Raw genomic sequence first — 23,001 nt, 5'->3', positions numbered from 1 at the left:
GCACACGAGGCACCTGGGATCTCGCTATTTCACGTTCTGATTCCGCAGGTCTAGGGCGGGTTCTGACTCCACGTTTCCAACAAGTTGCCATGCCAGTTGATGCTAATGCTACTTTGAGTAACAAGGGCTATATACTGCTTCACTGTCCAACGCAATAGCCACTCGCCACATATGGCTATTTAAATTTAAATTTCTTAAAATTTCAGTTCCTCACTCACACTAGCCACATTTTCAATTCTCACTAGCTCTATGTGGCTGTTGGCTACTGGATTGGATAGCACAGATAAAGAACATTTCCATTGTCACAGAAAGTTCTACTGACACCATGAGGATAGAGCTTTCCGTAAGCCAAAACTAACACATGTGTGTATCTTGCTGTGGTGTTAAAAAGGGATGAGTAGATCCAGTGAGAACTCGTTCTCCTCTACACAGACATTAAATGAGGTTTGAATAGAGAAAACTGGATAATAACAGAAGTGCAGCAAGTGCCTCCCTGTGGACAGTGAGATAAACTCTGTCCTGGGAAGGAGAAGGATGGGTATGAGAGACATAAGTGGAGGACGGCCATCTTTATGTGGGTGCTTCAGGCAGACACAAGACCACTGGCTCTTTTAAATTACCACTGGTCTCTCCGACCAATCTAATCAGTCAGTTGATTAGGCCTGGGATTCAGGAAAAAGCAGAAACTCCTTGTTGGACTAACTACCTCATGCTTACCATCCTTTGGAAATAATAATCTCTTAGGACATATTGATGTACAACAGATTTTTGTAGTGTAATTACAATAATGAAGAAGTAACAAATATACAACAATAGGTACTTGGTAAAAAATATCATGACATTATGCAACCATTGAAAATCATGTTTTCTCCGAATATTTAATGATATAGGATCATACTTACATGAAAAATTTAAAAAATATATTATCTCCAAAATCGTGTCTTTTTTTGGGTGATGGGATTGTTGGTGTTTTTTGTATTCTTTATACTTTCCTATATTTTTCACAGTACTCCCGATGAACATGTTAGTCTTTTTTGCTCTTCACCCCTAAGTATTTCAGCATGTATTTTCTAAGACCAAGGACATCCTCTTACATAACCACAGTAAAATTATCGAAATCAGGAAATTTGACATTGATACAGAACTATTATCTAATCCATGATCTATATTCAAATTTGTGTAGCTATAATGCCCCCCTGCCCATCCAGGATCAAAGCCAGAATTACATGTACTATTTATTATGTACTATGAATTACTTTTTAATTAGAAAAAATAATAAACACTTTTTCATTTTTTAAATCAGGAGACATTTGGGTGTCAGGGCAAAGGAGAAAGTGTACTCTCTTATAGGTTGCCTCTGATTTTTCCTGCTGAAATCATACATATTACCTTTCGATCATTCTCAGTGCTTTTTTGTTGTTGTTGCTTTATTATATGGTTACATGTAGTATGTAGCAAGCGATATTAATGTCAGGTATAATATTTTATAATCTGATAAAGTGTTTATTTTGTAGTGAGTGAAGGATGAGGATTTACTCAGTCATTTATTCAATCAGTCATTCATTCAACAACAGTTGTTGAGTATCTCCTATGATCCAGACAAAACACAGGCCATAAAATCAATTTTTTTAAAGATTGTAAATTGAGAGCTCAAAATTTATAGCTTATCTCCATGTCAGTAGACTTTCCATAAACTATCTTTGACCAATAATTGGCTATTTGTTGCTTAGAGAGAGAGAGAGAGTTAATAAGATCCTACAGTCTTAAGAGGATGGATTTGATTTAAATCTATGCAGTCTTAACTAGGTAAAATCCTACATCCTTATATGTGCCCAGACAGAAAAATTCACAGACTTTAATCAGTTGCTTTTATGAAAGGAATATTCTTATTGTTTTTGAGTGATAGAATGATGCAGGCTTTATTTTTAGAAAACACGTATTTTAAAACTTTGCTATTTATCAACTTACTGAGGCATAACTTACAATAAAAAGCACAGATTTAAAGTATATTATTTGATGAGTTTTGACAAATGTATACACCTATGTATTACCACACAATTATGATGTTGAATATTTTCATAACCCAGTGTAGTTCCATCCTGCCTCTTTGCAGTCGAGCATACCATCCACATTTCCCTTCATCCCAATCCTAGGCTACTACTGTTCTAATTTCTATCACCACTGATAAGTTTTGCAGGTTTATATAAATGGAACTGGACAGTATATGAGTTTTGACAATTAAGTTCCCGAACTTGTTGCAACGATGTTGCTAACCTTTTTTCATATCAGAGGGATTATTCATTGTGAATTTGTACCAACTGGACAAACAGTTAATCAGGTTTACTATTTGGAAGTGCTGACAAGGCTGCGTGAAAAAGTTAGACCACCTGAACTTGTCACCAACAATTCATGGCTCTTGCATCATGACAATGCACCAGATCACACAGCACTGTCTGTGAGGGTGTTTTTAGCCAGTAAACAACTGTATTGGAACACCCTCCCTACTCACCTGATCTGGACACCAATAACTTCTTTCTCTACCCAAAGATAAAGGAAATATTGAAAGGAAGACATTGTTATGACATTCAGGACATCAAAGGTAATACGATAATAGCTCTGATGGCCATTCCAGAAAGAGTTCCCAAATTGCTTTGAAGGGTGGACTAGGTGCTGTCATCAGTGCATAGCTTCCCAAACGGAGTACTTCGAAGGTGACCATAGTGATATTCAGCAATGAGGGAGGTAGCACTTTTTCTAGGATGAGTTTGGATGAATTTTGTGTATCCCAAATTGCAAAGATATTCTCCTGAAGTACTTCTAGAAATTTTATAGTTTTAGTGTGTACATTTAGGTCTATGGTACATTTTGAGTTAATTTTTGTATATGGTGTGAGATAAGGATTGAGATTCTGTTTCTTCAATATGCATATCCAGTTGTTCCAACATTATTTGTTTAAAAGAATATCCAAGAAGAAACATTGAATTATCTTGGCACCTTTGTCAAAAATTAATATTGTATATAAAATATAGTTATAAATAGTTCTAACTATATATTATATAGTTATATATTATATATAAACATATATTTATAAATATTTATATATATAACCATATATTTATAAATATATATTTGTATTATATATTATATAATAGAAATATATATAAATATTTATATATAAATATGTATATATTTATATATAATATGTATATTATATATAATATTGGAACATACATATTACATACTACATATTGCATATACATATTATATTATATATATGTTTATATATAAATATGTATATTTACATATAAATATACATATACATATTTATATATATATGTTTATATATAAATATGTATATTTACATATAAATATACATAACATATTTTATATATATTTAAGCACGGCTATATTGATGTGCTAATATATTTTTGTATTTATTTTAACCTAATTTAAAGAAACATCAAAAATTAAATCACGATCTGTTATTTTACTAGCCAAAGGAAATTGAAGTGAAAATCTTGGAAGTGACTCATCTCCAATTTAACAGGCTGATCATGAATATTTGTGAGATTTGGTTGCTCTGTTAGGAGGACAATAGATATAATTCACAACACGTTCATTGTTTTAATTATTTTATATTCTTAATTTATATTCTTACATATAAATTTTAGGACTTAGGGCTTTTTTGAATAATATATTTTCTTTAACTGAAAAAGAATATATGTTTAAATTTAAGCTATTTTTTTCCCTTAAAATATAAATTTAGCCAAGCCATCAGTAAAGATGTAGATTGGGATTGTTTTGGTGTTTTAGCTTATATCTTTAAAGCATTCAGGCTTGGGTTGGGGAGTGGAACTGACCTAGAAAATAATAGCCACGTAGTGTGCATTGCAGCACATTCCCTACTAAACTCCTTCTGTGATGTTCTTCAAAGTTTCGCACATGGAAATTCCATGGTAGGACATGATCTCTGAGCCCAGTCGCCTCCGGAAAGCCTGTGGTCTCATCTTTTTGCCCTTCACCCCATCCTGCCCCTCCTCCAAACCCTAAAAGTACTGGGGGAGAGAACCCATCATACTTTGAAGCAGAACTCACCACACTGGTGATAATCGTCTGGATGAAGTCTTCCTGATGGGCCTGCAGATCTTTCGCTGTGCTGCCAATGGTCCTTTCTGTGGGGCCATAAGAATGTAGGAAAGTGTAGGGGTACATCTGAACTCTGCTCTATAGCAAGCAGTTGTTAGTAAGGTTGTAGATCATGGTTAATTGTTTCAGTTACTTTATTCATGCTTAAAACAGTCCCTTATTTCATTTCGCATGGAATAATGGTCCAAAGAAAAAAATAAACTGGGAATCAAGACTTGGGTTGGGGTACCAGTTTTATCACTTGCCTTGTGTATACCCATAAATAAAAGGAATGATATCAAGCGACACACAGGGTTGTGTGAGCATCAACTAAGAGCACTCTGTAAACTGTTATTCAAATGATATTCAAAATATCTTTCCTTTAGTGGCCCCCAAAGTTGCTGATATTCAAATTTGAGTCATTACTTAAATAGATTCTGTTGAAATCAAGTGCATAATGACTTTTAGTTGTTTGCTAGATTCACACTCTTTAAAAGCTCATCAGCAAACATTTGCTTGCTAAATGATTCCCCTATAGCTTTGCAATATGTTAGGGTTGGTTCTACAGAAGGATAGTTGTTAACAGCCTAGGTAATAGTCAATGTGTCATTTTTTAAGGATTAATACTTTTGCTGTGGGAGCAAAATACCAGCAAGACCAAGAGCTGGAAATACTGCATCTTTGTCTATGGCATGTAAACAAAAACAAAAACAAAACCTTTTCCCAGAAGGTTACATAAATACTTAAAGTATTATCAAATAGATATTATTACATGTTTCCCTCATATGAGCTAACTTCAACAAATATTTTGTTGGTAACCGTTCTCCTCCAACTATACTAGCAATGCAAACTCATAATAGAACACTTGGAAACTATAGACATGTATAAAGTTGAGACTGAAAATCACCTACAATCTTTGCACCCAGAGGTAACTGTTAACATTTTAATGAATAGTCCCCCATTATTTGTCCTCACACATGTATGTATTTTCAGAAAATTTATAAAATATTCTTGGTATAGTTTTGCATGTTGCTTTGTCCCCCACTTAATAGCAAAAGCAAATACCAGTATCAATGATTATTTTCAGAAAAAATAGTTTTGAAAGCTGCCTACAATTTTATCTAAACCAGTATATCTAAAAATTATATATGTATATACATACACATATAAGTACATATATATTTGCCAAATTATTCTTAAGTTGATAAATATTAAATTTTATTTACCTAAATTTGTAAATATTAAATTTGAGTTGCTGAAAGAACTCTAAATTCCATACAGAGTAAGGAAAATAAAATATGTACACTCAAATGCACTCATGAATTTTAAAGGTACACCATGCATTCTCAACAGGGGCGATATTACTCCAAAGGGAGTGAAAATTGGTTTTGTTGGTGAAAAACCTTACCCTTTTTATGGATAAAGTATAAATTTGTGGTACATAGAGTATTTCATGAGGGAGAGGGGCAATTAGGAAAAAGGTCTAAAAAGACTTTTTAGGAGGGATGGTAATGAAAAGTAGGTTGAGAGACACTGAAATAATCTGGTAGAGAATTGAATCCTGCAGGGCAATTCAATTGCTTTAAACTTAAGCTCAGATAAAAGAAATATGATTCCTCTCTAATATATAGAATCATCTGATGTAATACTATAAATTCTACCTGATAATTAGGCTGTCATTTTTTGGTACAAGATGCAGAGGAAAGAAAATACACAATTAAATTAAGGTTGAATTCCATATGTTGCAGTTATGTTACATAGTATCACTACATTAGAACACTATTTATAGTCAGAGGAAAAACTAATTTTTCTGTTTTCAAAACCCAGAATTAATCATTTACCTCTTGAAAGAAATTTATTTCAGTTTATATCAGTTATTTCCTTTGTATTTTAATTTGACAAGCGTCAGTGGTTTTTCCAAGAGCAGGAATTCTCATTTCATACACGTGTGTCGTGCAGGACGGCCTGCGGGGTCTCTGCACCCGCTCCCCTCATAAGAATGCAGGATGTGGTGAGGCCAAAAAGGAACACCCACAGAGCCATAGATAGGGGAGTCACACCACTATATTCTCGCTGGCAGCTGGGTTAGAGACACAGGAAGCAGGAGCCACACTATCCGTTACCTGCTGTCCACTTCTCTCTGGCAACCAACCTCACTTGCTACCTGCAGTCCTCCATGCTAAATGCAATCTGCGCTTGCAGGTTCAGCCACCATCTTCCTGCTAGCCCCCATTTTTTCTGCTGGCATAGCCATGGCAGTTATGTTAGTAGCCAATGGCTCACTGGTTACAGCTGATGGCCAACTAGCCACAGTGATGGCCATGCAATCACAGTTGATGGCCATTTACTACCTGAGCCAGCACTTTTCCACGTGAGGCCAGGAGCCTGGAAACTGCACTCCTGGCTCTGTCCCCACAATGTCTAATAATTGAAAAGACACAATCACCACAAGAACAAAAATGGTAACAAGAGGCACTGACTTAGGTTTTTCTTGAAATAACAACTTTATTGAGATATAATCCACATACAATAAAATTCACACTTTTAGATTTATACATTTTTAGAATCACTGTAGTTTTTTAGTACATTTACAGAGTTGTACCACTGTTTATAATAATTGCAGAACATTTTCGTCTCAAAAGAAACCTCATACCTATTAATAGACACTCCCCATTCACTTTTCCCACAGCTCCAGCAACCACTAATCTAATCTATTTCCTGTCTTTACAGATTTTCCTATTCTGGACATTTTACATAAATTGAATCATACAAGATGTTGCCCTTTGTGATTGGTTTCTTTCACTTGGTATAATATTTTCAAGGTTCATCCATGTTGTAGCATGTATCAGTACTTCATTCCTTTTAATGGCTGAACAATATTCCATTGCATAGACATACTACATTTTGTTTATCCATTCAACAGTTGTATTTTTGGATTGTTTCTACTTTGGGGCTATTATGAATAATGCTGCCATAAACATTCATGTCTAAATTTTTGAATAGACATATGTTTTCAATTTTCTTATGTACATACATAGGAGTGGAATTGCTGGGTCATATGGTATAATAATAGCTCCATGATTAACATTTTGAGAAACTATCAAACTGTTTATCAAAGCGGTTGTGCCATTTTACATTCTTACCAGCAGTGTGTGAGGTACCAATTTTTCAACATCCTCATCTACTATTGTTATTGTCTGTCTTTTTTATTTTAGTCATCCTAGTGGGGGTGAAATGGTGCCTCATTATAGTTTTAATTTGCATTTCCCCAGTGGGTAATCATGTTGAGCATATTTTCCTGTGCCTTTGTCCTTTTGTATGTCTTCTTTGGAGAAATGTCCAGTCAATTCCTTTTCCCATTTCTAAATTGGGTTATTTGTCTTTTTATTGTTGAGTTGTGAGAGTACTTTATACATGCTGGATACAATTCCCTTAGAGATATAGAATTTACAAATATTGTTTCTTATTCCCTGGATTGTTTTCTCATTTTCTTGATTGTGTCCTTTGAAGCACAAAAAAGTTTTAAATTTTGATAAAGTCCCATTTATCTCTTTTATTTCTCATGTCACTTGTGCTTTTAGTGTCATATCTAAGAAAACATTGCCAAATCCCAGGTCACAAAGATTTACTCCTATGTTTGATTCTAATAATTTGCTCTTACACGTAGGTCTTTGATCCATTTTGAGTTAATTTTTGTATATGGTGTAAGGTAAGGGTCTGACATGTCTCTTGCATGTGGGTCTCACAGGGCCATTTGCTGAATGAGTTGGGTTTTGAATCAAGATGTAATAATGATCGATCGACAGATCAAGATCTGGGTCTGGAACATCCTTTCTTGTTTCTTCACCCGTTTTCTTCCTTTCCCTATTTGCAAAAGACCATTTATTTTAATGACAATGCTTAGAAGTCATAGCTTTTACTGAAGACTCTTTATTATTATCAGTGATGGGGAATGGAGTATTCTGGGTGTTTTATCCCCATCTATAAAATGCAGTATTTGGACCTAGATTTCCCTGAGGTCCCTGTGGCCCTGGTTAACACAATTTAGCATACACCTCATCCATGTATTGTCACTTTTGAAATAATTAGCATGTCATAAAATCCCCATAGCATTAAAATTGCTCTTAAGAAATATAATATTTCTTTAAAAGGGCTAGATTGAAAACTGGAGGGAACATGTAACTAGGAACACTTGATGTGAAATGGGATTACCTGTGTTCTGCTGAGGGAAGGTTTTGAAAAAGAGAGGTAGTGAGCCCTGTCAAGTGCAATCGAGATTGAGCTCTAATAAAGGACTCTGGATTTAGCAGCCAGGACACCATTGGCGAACTTTGAGGGAAATCGTAATAATTCGTCAGGATAATGGTTAGTATTATGTGTCAACTTCGCTAAGGTATAGTACCCAGTTATTCAATTAAACACTAATGTAGGTGTTGCTCTCAAGGTATTTTGTATGTGTACAATCAATTGACTTTAAGTAAAGGAAACTATCTTTGATAATCTGGATGGTCTTCATCCAATAAATACCTTAAGAAAAGATTGAGGTTTCCCTGAAGAAGAAATTCAGCCTGCTGGTTTGCCCTACAGATTCTGGACTTGCCAGCTCCCACAATTGCACAAGCCAGTTCCTTGGAATCTCTCTTTCTGTCTTTTTAATGTAAAAAAATCATATATATACGTATATATTTGGTATATATAATATATATGAAGATTTCATATATATCAAATTCCACTTCCTTTATATATTATATACATCTTATATATATCCTATTATATAATAATATAATATACTGTACAATTATATATTATATATATCTCCTTATGTATTATATTATGTATACTGTATATCTATGTCTATATCTATATCTATGTTGATATTTATTTCTCTCCATATCCTAATCGTTCTGTTTTTCTGCTAGAACTCTAACTGATACAGTAGGGGAGCCAAATGGGAATGTGAGACTACATGTACAGAAGTTTGCAAAGAAAATAGAAGGGAGAACAGAAGGCAGAAAATAAACCGTTTTGCTGAGAGTTGAAAGCTGTGAGTGAGAGAGAGAAGGGTTCTCAGCTAGTTGACTCTAACAAACGAAGTATTATATTTAGACACTCCATAACATAACCCTTTGTTTTTATTTAATAATGTTTTTTTACCATGAATATATCTAACATTTTTATTTCTCTCCCTTCTTTTTATAATGTATGTGTCTGAATAGTTTAGCTGTGTTTTCAATGGGAGTTCAGACCCTGAAATTATACATTAGATCAGTGGTATAAATTTAGGGTCTGGATTCCTATGTAAAGTCTATTTCTTTCATTGAATGACAGCCACAGAGATTGCAGGCTTAGTAACAAGAAATGATCAATGAACCTCCATAACATTTTCCTTATAAATTCCCCCTTTTTGAATACTGGCAGACATCATAGGGGAAAGTCAAAAAAGAGTTGTCATAGGGAAAGTCACAAAAACAAAAACTAAAAATTGTAAGTTGGTAGCCATGTAATCATGGCTATTACGGAATCAATCATAAAACAATATAATTATGAAACTCCATGGGAGAAGTGAAATATAAAATATATGAGGAAAATGATTGCTCTTAATTGATAATGCCAGAGAGGTGGAAATTTTAATTTCTCATCTAAGTTGACAAAATGATATATAGTCTTTTAACTATACATTACAAAGTAAACTCACATTTTAAAATTCATGTTTAAATAAAAATAATAAAGGACTTGATTTCCTTTGGTGCCGAGCTGGGCATATTATTCTACAAACAAGCTTATATATATGTTGATACCACTGAATTAGATACACTTTAATTCCTATTACACCCCTACTGATTGCATCCTAAGGCCGCTGTCGGCTTTGAAAAAAATTCAACTTTGTTGATGAGTGTCAGGGTTAGTGGGGTACTAGAAACATGTAGTTAATAAACCAGTGAAATTGCTTTCTGAGTATTATCATGTAGTTTTGTTCCAGAAGAACTCCATCAAGATAATATACAAAAACAGTCTGTGTTTTTGTGAGCTCAGTGATTTCCAACTTTTTTGATGTCTTAGATGCTGTTGTATCATGCTCAATTGTCAGCATGAGAACATTTATCAGAGAAGACTATTGTAACTGGTTACATAGGTTATATCCTAAGTTCACTCTTCTTAATGATTGTCAGGTTTTATCCTTTGGGAGAATAGGGAAAACAGAGACTACTTATGGGAAAAGCCCTTTAGACGGGCTGAGTTCCATTGGCAGTTACATTAAATGGATTTTAATAGACTTAAATCTTGTTGCTGTTTGCTCTCTTTTAATTGTGACAATTGCTATGGAAATAAATTAAGCCACATTATGTTGAAATATATATTTTTTAAATTTCTCAGCAGAAATGGTAGAGATTATGAAGATCTTGATGGTAAGGACTCTGGCCTACTTATCTTTTTATTTCCATCATTAGTATAAAAACTGATACATAGTAAGCATTTGAAAATATTTGATGAATAAAATAACCACTCAATTAATTAATTAGAATGATTGGCTGAGGATATTTTTATGACCTGGCATTGGCCCTAACAAGTAGTTATTATGAGGTGATAGGTTGATATGAACATAATTAAATACATTCTTGACTCAGAAGCCAGATTGAAATTAAATCTGATGGAAAATTAGAGACCTGTTCTGAGGTGGCAAGAACTCATTTGTGGAGGTCTGTGAGAGTTGGGTGATTTAAAGGAAGGAAAGCTCAATGGCTCCATCCAGTCAGCCTCCTTCCAGTGAAATGGAGGGGGATTTAATAACTGTTGTGCAGTTTTCTCTTGTGAAAAATCATATTTCTATTGTGTGATAGATAAGTATTATGCTCATGTGGTCAACTCACTCTTTTTCTAAATTTGCAAGGAGTACATATTGTTGTGGATGTATTTGGTTTACTGTAAAGATGTCCTACTTTTATCAATCATTCTTTCTGACAATATTACTTTTGTTCTCGATTCCAGCCCCACAAATGGGTAATTCACAGGATGTTTTATTGAATTTTATAAGAAATTCTAAAGACTTACAAAGCAAGTCTTGTGAGCTTTTAATTTGGTACCTTTATTTAGGCAAATTGTTGCATGCAGTCACGTAATTGTTAGTCATGACGGGCCTAAAATTACAAAACCTGCTTGAGGTATGTTTGTCTAGAAGCAGTTTAGTTTTGGTTGTCAGCCTCCAACAGTAATGTTTTCAGAACAGTCAAAATGAATTTCTACTATATCAAAACTAATCTGTAGTAAAACTAACTCCACTTGTAGAGAAAGGTACCTTTTATATGGTGCTTTCACTCAACAAGTGGGAATAGCAAACATGCATGGAGAAGTCCAAAAGGAAACACAAAGTATAAGAAATAGTCTCTGTTTTTAAGGACTTAAGAGTCTAATTAGTTTATTTCTCTTCCCTGTAGTTAAGTTAGGCTAGCCTTGTAGTTTATATTGGGAAAGACTATGAAAAGAAGTATACTTTAAATCTGAGAATATGATTTTAAAAGAGGAAAATTAGGAATAATTTAAGGATATTTGTTATCATTGTCAATTTACATTGATCTAGAGGTTCAAGCCAATGTAATAAGATAAGAAAAAATATGTAATATAACACAAAAAATAAACAAAAATAGAAATGTACCTACATCTTGAATGTGGATAGAAAACTATCTGAGAGAATACATGTTAACCTATTAAAAGTGGTTGTTTTGAGAAGTGAGACTGTGAAGTAGAGAAGAAGTTAACTTTTACTTGTTTTCCTCTTTGCATTTCAGTATAACCTGAATTTTACACTTTACCACAAATACTCATTAATTTGTTCCATTTTTAAGTTTAAAAAAAAAAGTCAAAGAATGAACAAAATTATGAAACAGGATCTCAACAATCCAGAAAGAGAAACTAAATGGTTTATTAAAACAGAAGTCATGTCAGAAGCAGATTTTTAAGAGCTGGAGGATAGAGTCATAAGATCAAAGAGCTGGTGAGGTGAGAGCATGAAATGATGAATAAAAAAGACAAATGGAAAGATTGTCTGGGGAGCCATCTGTGACCAAAAGGTTTTTATGTGCACCATGAATTGCAGTGTGTCCATGTGATTAAACGGTCATTAAAAGACTGAACCATGAATTTGCACAAGTAACTTCTTTTTAGTGTTTAAGCAAGGAAATTATACAATCAAATTTACATTTTCCTCTCATGTTTTTATTTAAAAAATACCAATCTATGGAAAATTTGAAAAGATGGTACAGTGAACATCTGTATACTCTTCATCTAATATTACTAGTTGTTAACATTTTGCTTTCTCTCATATATATATTTGAACCATTTGAAAGGAAGTTACAAACATCATGACACTTCTAAATATTTCAGCAGGTGTATAACACATATAACTGTCAGAATGACTGAAAAATCGTAATAATAGCTATTGGTTTTATAGTTCTTAACATGTGCCTGGCCCTATACTAAAAGCTTTGCATACATTAGCTCATTAATACTTACAATGACCCTTTGTGGAAGGTATGATTGCTCCATTTTATTGATAAAGACCAACATGAGATTCAAGCCTATCTCTGACTCCAAAGCCCATATTTAAAAACACAAGAGAGGAATCAACAAAATCATCAAAGGCCAGGCTTAAGGGCCAAAATGAGTGAAACAACAGTAAGTTTCCATTGAACTTCAGAGGAGGTAGCAATCATAGCAGACCAAAGTTGTTTACAAATGTTTCTGAGAAATGGATACCCTTGAGCTAGACTGAGAAAAACAGTTTGCTCTTTTTTGCTATTGTTGGGAAAATATGTCTTTAAAGCACCGACATTTGTAAATCCATTTTCCCTTTTTATTTCCAAAAGTCAAATTAACTGTATGTAAACATTTACTTCTCATCAACTTTTTCTTACACATAACTGCAATGTCATACTCTCAAATAAAAAAGTACTACAATATGTATTATATGAGATTTATCTTACTTTATTGGCATTAAATATTTTCATGGTGAAAATAAATTACTATAAAAGAAATTTCTGTGAGTAGATGTATAGAGAATTTTTATATCATAGGAGCTGTCATAGCAGGTCTATTTCTAATGTACACAGAGACGTTATGTGTGCAAATATATCATCCAGAATGCACAAGATCAAAAGCGTGAAACTAAACACAGTTCATAACTCAACAAAACAAGAGTGAAGTTGTGCCAAAACAACTTTGCTCTTCAGATTTCCCACTGCAGCAACATTTAAAAAAGGATGATTTCTGAAAATGTGCATGAGTCAGAAGTGGAGAATGAGTAATACTGTGCTGTGGACTTTATGAATGTTTTACTGCCAAAGGGACATCATCTAGTTTTTTCAGTAAGGCGATGAGTTGCTGTCTCATCCTCAGATTCCAAATAGCAGCAATTTGAATATAATTTGAACAACTGGCATCTTCTGAATTTAGCACTGAGTTTTCTTAAAATGTTCTAATTCAGTGAATAATACTTTAATCTCATTTTAACTGGGTGGAAATGACTACTGGGGGCTGAGGGTCACCATAACCTTAGCCTCGGTCAACAAGATTCTTTTGCAAGTAGAAAACAAGATTAGGTCGATTCACTCAAAGACAGAATATGCACGAAAATATATTAGATGGTGTGTTGACATTTAAACTTTCCTTGTGGATTTTAAAACTCTATCATGAGGAAAAGGTCAATGAAAAATATTCACGAAATCCATAATGGGGATAAATTGTATGTCTTTTAATTTACACATTCCAACAGGATTTGGAAATCTCTAAATTTCATTCTTCTGTGTATTCATCCGTATTCCCAGATTCTCCCCATTGAGTATAACAATTTCAGCTTTCCTTAGGAATGATCCGGAAACTTTTTAAAAGGCCCAGTATTAGGTGGAGATTCCATATTTTAAGCCGGTAGGGCCATGCTATTTTAATTCCTCAGTTAGCCATACTTTACTGAGAATCAACTGTCGTTCCAGTACTGGAGTTGGGAAAGTGAGCACAAATCATTTTTTTCCCCCACTTTTAACTCTTAGATCTTACAAATGAACCTTGTTCTCCTATATGACACACCCAGACTTTGTACAGTGATCCTGGTATATGCTTAATAGAAAGAATGATCAGAATCTTTTCAGAGAGACCCCACTTTTAAGCTGCTAAAAGAGAACAAGGTTTTTCATGTTAAAGTAAGAGACATACCCTAAATTGCATAATGGGGCAATATTTAATCTATAGCCTAACTATACCATTTTGTTATAGGGAGAGACTAAATAACACAAAGATCTGTCTTTTTATGGTAATGTTAAGAACACAATGTTTTCTCTCCAAATACAAAGCTTATGAAAGCTAAAATGGGACAGGGGCTGCATGGTGGCTTTAGGAAAGAACCAGTAATACATTAATGAATTCTATTTTCTCTTCCTTTCATTGTTCAAGATATGACTCATGTCACCAGTGTGGACTGAACATGGAATCGAGAATAAAGATAAGACTTTTTGAAAATCAAGAAAATCGTCACTAATTTACATTTCTAATCACATTAGAACCTCTTCTTTAAAACAAATACAGACCTTTAATGATAGTCCCACTGGTCTATCATGAAGAAAATATGGATTGGCTATTTTTTCAATGATGCCAAGATGAAGAGATGATTATACTTTCTATAACAACGCCACAGGGATGTAGCTTGTTTTAGCATCTGGAAGGAGGCTGATAGAGGAAAGTTATGAGTTGTTAGCCCAATTCTGATCATCCATTTTGTCAGTAATTTATTGGAAGTCATAAAATTATTCCTTTTCTGTTATAAAAGTCGTACAAATTGTACAAAACTGAAGCAGGACTAGCTAACATATGTTACAGATAACAGAATTAAGATTAGAATTTATTGTGGCAGACAAGTAATCTCCAAATAAAACTTTACAAGGAGAAATGTAAATCTCTGTCCTCAGGTTCAAAAATTTAATTGCACACTCAAAGGGTGACGATGTACTAGGTTGGCTAAGATAAATATTAACAATTTAGTGGAGGATCATTATGCTGATGGAGGTTCTGAAGAGTATTTTATATCTACTCATTTATTCATTCATTCATTTACTCGTGTACTCGATTCTATTAATAGTATGCCAAGAGTAGTCCAGAATTCTGTGCTCTCAAAGGCTTACATTCTAATAGGGAAGGTAGCCTCACACTTGATAATTACTGAACAGTGTGATAAATGGCAAAAGAGAGGATTGAGCAATTATGCAGAAGTACAGAGATGGAAACAACTTCTTTGGTATTCCCTTCCCAGAAGGGCTGACTTTTGAACTGGATTTTGAGGGCTAAATACGAGTTCACTAGAAAGACAGATGAGCACAGGCACAGCAGGAAAGGAGGAGAACATGTATAATTCCCTCATTATGGAATGAAGATTTCTTATTTTGGGCATTGGAAAGTCCTTAAGGAATAGAATCATAAATATCTTGTTCTTAGTCGTGTCCATAAAGACCCGAGCCAGTGCTTGACACATAGTTGATGCTCAACACATACTTATTAAAGAAATGCAGTGGATGCTGTCATACATCACCCAGATCTACCCCCAGGACTGCAGAACCTGTTTCCCCTGCTGTTGGGAATGCTATCAGCAGATGGCCCTCAACCCTCTTCAGAATTGCCCGTGGTTGGAAAGAGCTGCCTTATCCAATGTCATGCCCTCTTTACAGGGCAGCCCACATCTAATAACTGGTTCGTGGAAGAGTACACAGCTTGGCCTCCTTGCTTGACCAACCTGGGGCAACTCTGAAGGGGCATCCCAGCGCCAGAGCTCCCCATGGCTGATGCCTCTGTTGTGACAACAACACAACCCAACCTCTCCCTCTGCTCAATCCTGCTTCTATCCATTCCTTTTTATAGGTGTTGATCTCGACAATACTCCTGATAAACTTCTTATCCATTAAAAATCTCCATCTCAGAGTCAATTTCCCAGGAAATCAACTCCAGGGAATCACCATATGAATGAGAATCCTTTGAATTTTTGACATAATTTTTTAGAACGTAGACTGAGGGGTCCTTAGCTATCAACAGCTTTGATATATCCACTCCTTTAAAGTGGGAATTTCCATTTTATCTGAGCTTGATGTGAATGAAACCTTTTTTATGAAGTGATGTTATCAACCCTCTCCCCCATCCTCTCAGTTTTTGTATGTTTTTCAAAACCCTGAATACTGTTTGATGTAAGATCCAAGGTTGAACTTTCAATGTGTTCATTTGGGTCTTGATTTACTGCTCTTTGGCCTTGGTTTGTTTCCATTTGATTTTGGATGATCATTAATCTTCCTGGGAAAGCCTCCAGGGGCTGATGGGCCCTGGTCTGTTCACTGATATAAGTAGAATTATTCAGAAGTTGATGTTTCATCCCGTCTCCTGACATTCTTTATCCGGTTAGAAGCCCCCAAATGTGCAGTATTTAGAGGGAGAAAAAGCATATCGAAGGGCAAAGACATAATTGTTTAAGCTTTACCAAAGGGACATAACTTGGATTACAACTGGTTTTTTGGTGAGATGACCGAGGGTGCTGTGTGAACACAATTTCAGATATAAGCGAATCCATTGCATACTATGAATGGATGTCTTAGGACACTGGGGCTTAATTGTCTCCTGGAACCCCAGGTGAGAAAGGCAAAACCTAATTTGGCAGTATTCAAAATCACATCAAAGAGAGATGTAAGGAAGTAGATGAAGTATTTCTAAGTCAAACATTTGGTGCAATTGCACTGTATAACCAAAATTTGGTAATGATTGTGGTCATGTTGCAAAATAGCATAGCATTTCCTTTTCTTCCTTCATAAACAGAAGTATTTTTATAAGAAAAGAAACCTTACTTCTATTGAAATATGATTAATGTAAGACTACTTTGAATACGGTCCCATACTATACTATTATGGCAATATTAATATTGCATTCCTCACAATTCATGTATTTTCTTTGTCATTGCACAAAAATGCTTTCTAATATAATTGTAAGGAGCATTGCATACTGTTTTGTCTGGCCTTCATTCACTTCATGCAATAATACAGTCTTATTTTTTGTGCATTGACAGTATCTTTAGATTTGTTACAGAATGTTTTATTTTATTGATTTCACACTATTTTCTTAGCCTGGCCCTATTTAGTGCCATTTGGATGTTTCCAATGTACTGATATTATAAATAATGCTACGATGATAATACTTGTTGCTTAAGTCTGGATGTTTGTGTCTCCCCAAAATTCACATGTGGAAATCCTAAAGCCCAATGTGATGTATTAGAAAGTAGAGCCTTGGGAAAGTGATTAAGTCATTAGGGTGGAGCCCTCATGAATAGGATTAATGTTCCGATAAATAAGAGACCCCATAGAGCTCCTTAGCCCCTTCTGCCATGTGCAAATACAGCAAGAAGGTGCTGACCTTGAACCAGGAAGAGGGTTCTCACTAGAAATTGACCATAGTGATCTTGGACTTTCCAGCCTCCAGAATGGTGAGAACTAAATTTCTGTTGTTTATAAACCACCCAATCTGTGATATTTTGTTGTAGCATACTGAATTGCATTCATTTTTTTTTTCTTTAGAGTCATTTATATGTATGTATATATATTTTCGTATATATATAAACAATTTATCAAATATTTTCATTATGTTGTCTTGTTCAATATGGTAGCCGCTAGCCACATGAAGTGTGGATAGTCTGAATTGTTATGTGGTATAGGTGTAAAATACACACTGGATCTCAAAAATTACTATGAACAAAAAAATGTAAAATATATAATTAATATTTTTTATATTGATTACACATTGAAATGATATTTTTGATGTATTAAATAAAACATTATTAAAATTAATTTCACCTGTTTCTTTCTACTTTTAAAAATGTGGCTGTTAGAAAATTTTAAATTACATATGTGGCTTACATATTTTTTTTGCACAGTGCTAATCTAATGCCTTGAATTTATTTATGGATTTTCCATTTGATTGATTAATTTTTCAAATTGTTTATACCTAATTCCTGTGTTTTTGATAATTATTTTAATAACTTAAACTTGAAATATAACATGAGCACAATCATGTCTTTAAAATAGTACCTGATATTATTGGTTTCTTATGTATCCAGATGATGTATACCATTAATATATAAAGATCTGTACATTGTATTATGAGAACTTTGAATTTATAGTGCATTAAAACTTATTATTAATTTGAAAATATTGTCATCTTTTCCAATTTTATGCTTCCCAGATACCCAATTTCTGCTTTATGTATTATGTATATATTCCTTTATTTTTCCTCTGGGTTTCACAATTTTTTTTAACCAATTTATTCTGTGTTGACATCATTAACCTTTTTTTATTGTTTTAATAAGAACTCTTGTAGTTTCTACTCATGTGTCATCAGTATAAGGGAATGCCATTGAATTTTGTGACTCTTCTAATTCCCCTGATCTTTTCGTAATTATCTTTAATAATTTTGTAGCTGGTTTATTTCTAGTTTCTAGATATAGCTGCACTAACTTGCAAAACCAGAATTTAAAAATTCATTCTGCCCCATATATATATATATATTTCTTCTTGAATACATTGTGCGAGCATTTGTACTTGGCTTTTACTATTAAAGTATCTATGTTTTATTATAATTAGGCAGTAATCCATTGTGCTTTTTTTGTGATTAATTTTATTAAACATTTTTCTGTACTATACCAACTTTACATTCTTGGAATAAGTCCTGCATTTTCCATATTGGACAAATTTTTAACCTATTACATTTTGTTTGCTGAGATTTTGGTTAAGGCTCTGCATCTTCATTTCATTAATGAGTTTTTCTAGCCCAACAACAAAGGCTCAACAAATTTACTTAGGAAATATTGTCCTCTAAGGAAATATACTATACTTTAAAAAATATATTTGAGGAGCAATTTAAGTAGTATAAAGGGTTATTTATTCTTTAAAAATTAGAATATTCTCTAGTTAAGTCATCAAAAGTCTCTAATTTTTCATGAATTTATATATCATGAATTAATAATGTTTTCTATTTCTTGTTACATATATTTTTATTACATATTTGTGAGAAACAATATAAATATGATTATTAAATCATTTAGACACACACTTACAGTTAAGAACAATGCTTTTTAACATTTAACAAAACCCATGCTATTTTAATTATTTCCCTGATTACATTAATTTATAATTTCTCCTTTTTGTTGGCCCAACGGTTTATCAATTTTGTCAAAATGCAAAAAAACTACTGTTCTGTTGGTTTATTTCTATTATAACTCCTTTATTGAAAAAAATTTTGTTGTATTTTTATTTTTCCTACTTTGTTTTGGTTCATTACATTGTTCTATTTAAAAATTTTTAGGTACAGAATTAATTCATGGTGTTTCTATTCTCATTTTATGATTAATATACACTTAGATAAATTTTCTTCTTAGTACAATTTTTTTAGCATCTCATTAATTATTATATGTTGTACTTATATGCTTGCTATTTTTAAAAAGATTTTACTATAACTTTCCTCTATGTAAGTTAATATGGTATTTTGAATTTTAATTTTCATGTGATTTGTTTTTGTAGAATTCTATTTTCCTTATTTAGTTATAATTGTATTGTTATGTTGTGGTGTGAAAATATGGTTTTAAAGATTTCATGCTATTGTTTTTTGTATTAAATAATGCATTTTTCTGTCCCAGTATATGATTAATTTGCATAATTAGAATCTTTATAATACCTTGTCTGATTCAGTACTTTTCACATGTCAGTTAGCTCTACTTTTTTTCTTATATTTTAAAGCTGTACTGTTTCCCTTCTATTTGTCCACAGATTCTGCCATATTTATTTAGTCCTGAGATCTTCAATTATAATTAATTTGTATGAATTTGTTCTTGCACTTGGCCAACTTCTCCTATATATGCCTTGATGAAGAGCTGGCTTCAGGGGTGTTTCAACCCATGCAGTCACACAGGGTCTTGCTCTCAGAGGGGCCTTACACTTGGTTTAATGTTCTTTCGTCACTGTCTTGAAATTCTTAATAATTTATGAACAAAAGGCTCTGCATTTTCATTTTGCAATGGACTACCTCAAATTATGTAACTGGTCTTGCTTGTTCCTTATATTCCGCAACTTTGCTGAATTCATATTTTAATCACAAGCTGATTGGAGATAATTTATTGGATTTTCAAGATAAGCCATTCCATCATCTAAATGAGATCTTCCAGCCAGGCAGCTTTGGGAAAGGCCTCTGGTTAGCTCTTCCCTACCTCCAGGCTGAAATCACTGCTAACAGTTGTCCCCTTGCATCTCCTTCACTTAATGTCAAATGTTCTTTTATTGCTTCCAGAGGAGCTTGTGGTCAGTTGTCCAGCAGACGGGACTCACCAGGGCTTTTGGCTGGAGCAGCAGTGGGAGCACAGGTAAGCTCTGCCCCTAACATGCCTCCCTCCCACACAGCCCAAGAACCCTCATCTTCCCCAACCTCTTAACACAAAGAGGGCTGGGCTTACTCCCGTGCACTTGGGCTTTCAGGCCTGTGATCCTTTTCTGCCACACTCTCTGCCTTAGCCATATGCTCCCATCATCCTGGAGGGGCAAAATTCACTTTCCTTCATACACAGCCCTTCTCTTGAGGACTGAAGGAGGTGGCTTAACTGTCTTGATGCATTCTGGGAAATAGATCTGCCACAGGGCAGGACAGGGTTAAAACCCACCAGAGCATCCTGAAGATTTGAATCTGAGGTTGGTTTCTCTCTCACCTGTGGTTTGATGATAGGCAAGTTGCTTCGCCTTTCTGAGCCTCCTTAGTCTTCCCGCTTGTGAAATGGAGACAATAACAGTAGCTTTTTATCAGAGTTCCTATGAAGGCTAAGTGAGGGGAGGCCATGAGAATGGTGCCGGGTGCAAAATAAGTGCTCACTGATTCAGCCGCATGGTTGACCCTCAAGCCTGCACCAAAATGGTAGTTCTGGTGGAACATTCTGAGGTGTTGTCTCTTTGTATAGTGACCTCAGGAAGGGATGTGGGGAGAATTCTCTAGGTCTGTGTAACCCTAACAAAGGAATAGCTGACCAAGATGACTGAACTGGTCCCAATATGCTGAAAATAACGTAGAAATACAGATGTGTCCCCAGAGCTACCCACTCCTCTTGGGCTGTCAAGGAGAAAATCCTGGCTTTTTTTTTCTTTTTTCTTTTCTTTTGTCCCTCAGAATTGCATAGTGGTTAAATTAATAGACTTTGGAACCATACTTGGCCCTGGTCAACTTATCAGCTTTGGAAGTGGCTCTATAGCCTCGTCTGTAAAGTGGGAATAAATGTTTCCAACCTGTCCCTCCTCCTGCTCTCACCCTGGCATTCCTCCTTCCCTCTTGCTCATTGAGAAAGGCTATTGGCTCAGAAGAAGGAAAGCATGCTCTGTATTGCTTATAGACCCTGATTTCTTCTGCCTCACTCCTCTCTTTCCTCAAATTGACATCCCCACCCCCTTTATTTAGTGTAGCTGCTGCCACAGGCTAAAATCCACTCGCAGAAATCCCACTTCCAGATCCTAGAGACAGAGCCTTGATGAAATAAATTCTTAAAGCTTGACTCTCAAAGCAGACATACCCTTGGGCCTCTGTGTACTCACCCTTCAAGGGCCTGTGTTCAGGCCTGAATAGGGATGTGAGGCCACTTCTCAGATGCCCTGCTAATTCCTAGATGCCCACATGCCCTGCCCTGTGGCCTAGTATGATATGGACTTGTCTAGAGAAACTAACTGGTAAGTACTTGGTTCCAGCCTCCTATTCCACTCATGTAGGGCTTTTGAGCCAGCCTCCAAAGGAATGTTCTAATTCTATTAATGCCTTCTTTCATTTCAATACTTAGGAATAGTCCTGTTCCCAACCTGTGAGCTCCATTACTTGTCCACCATTCTGGATTAATGAATAATTCTCCCCATTACAGTCTCTGATTGTTGGGCTTTTTGATGAGATTACAACTTAGAAGGACACAGTTTCTTTTTGAAACCCTCTTTCTTTTTGATGAGATTACAATTTAGAAGGACACAGTTTCTGTCCTCTCTTTGTTTGTTTCTTTCTCTTCAGAATTATTAGCTCATGAGATGCACTAGAGAGACTAAAATGTTTTACAATATGCTGTGTGAGTTAGTGGGCAGTCTGACAACCCCCAAGTTAATATAATGTACAGGAATCAGTTGTCACTAGCACTACAAAGGGAATATATATTGCATGTTCCAACAAATACTGGTATTCCATGATAGAGCAGACTATCTGTTATATTCCAAATGAAAAAAAGGGGGGGGCACTGATTGGAGCTCTGGAATTTGGGGGCATGGAAATTTTTACTGTGAAATATTTATCACACCCGAAACTCACCTTTATGGTGACCCATGAGAAAGAAGGTACATTAAATAGAGACGAGAGGCTAAGACTTCCTGTGGTGTGCCAGAGAAATCCTGTGGGTCTAATTGACCTTTTGGGGTAATTATTTGTGAGCTCAAGTTGCTACCCTTTCTTTTTTTTTAATTACATTTATTGGGGTGACAATGGCTACTCTTTCAATCAGCATTTACACTGTTCTTTCATGTTGGCAAATGTTGGTCTGCCTCCTTCCCAGGAGGCAGGTCAACGTGCAGGTCAGTGTTTTTATCCCTGTGTGACTAGGAGGAAAATGAAATTTGTCTTCTGTCAAGCAGTGACCAAATGGCAAGGGTTCTCATTTGTGCTCCCAGCGGAAGCATCTCAGGTCTGGGGGCTGAGTCACATAGCCAAGCTGCTTCCTAAAATCCCAAATTAGACAGAAGGTTTAAATATCCCTTCAAGTAAGAGTGAGAATAGTAGACTGTTGGAGTGAAGTGTTTACACACCACTGCA

General features: G+C 34.8%; 1 protein-coding gene across 1 annotated transcript in view; it reads left to right on the top strand.

Annotated features, from left to right (window-relative positions):
• The window catches only part of PLCL2 (phospholipase C like 2), a 250,193-nt gene that overhangs the window by 39,455 nt on the left and 187,737 nt on the right, over positions 1–23,001 (top strand). Inside the window, exon 2 of the mRNA XM_074312803.1 lies at positions 20,473–20,545. The gene's annotated coding sequence lies outside the window, so the exon portion shown is untranslated. The remainder of the gene's footprint in view (positions 1–20,472; positions 20,546–23,001) is intronic.

The sequence above is a fragment of the Rhinolophus sinicus genome, linkage group LG10 (assembly GCF_036562045.2).
Source record: "Rhinolophus sinicus isolate RSC01 linkage group LG10, ASM3656204v1, whole genome shotgun sequence".
Taxonomy (NCBI): Eukaryota; Metazoa; Chordata; class Mammalia; order Chiroptera; family Rhinolophidae; genus Rhinolophus; species Rhinolophus sinicus.
Note: the sequence above shows the minus strand (reverse complement) of the source record. Positions and strands in the feature narration are given on the sequence as shown.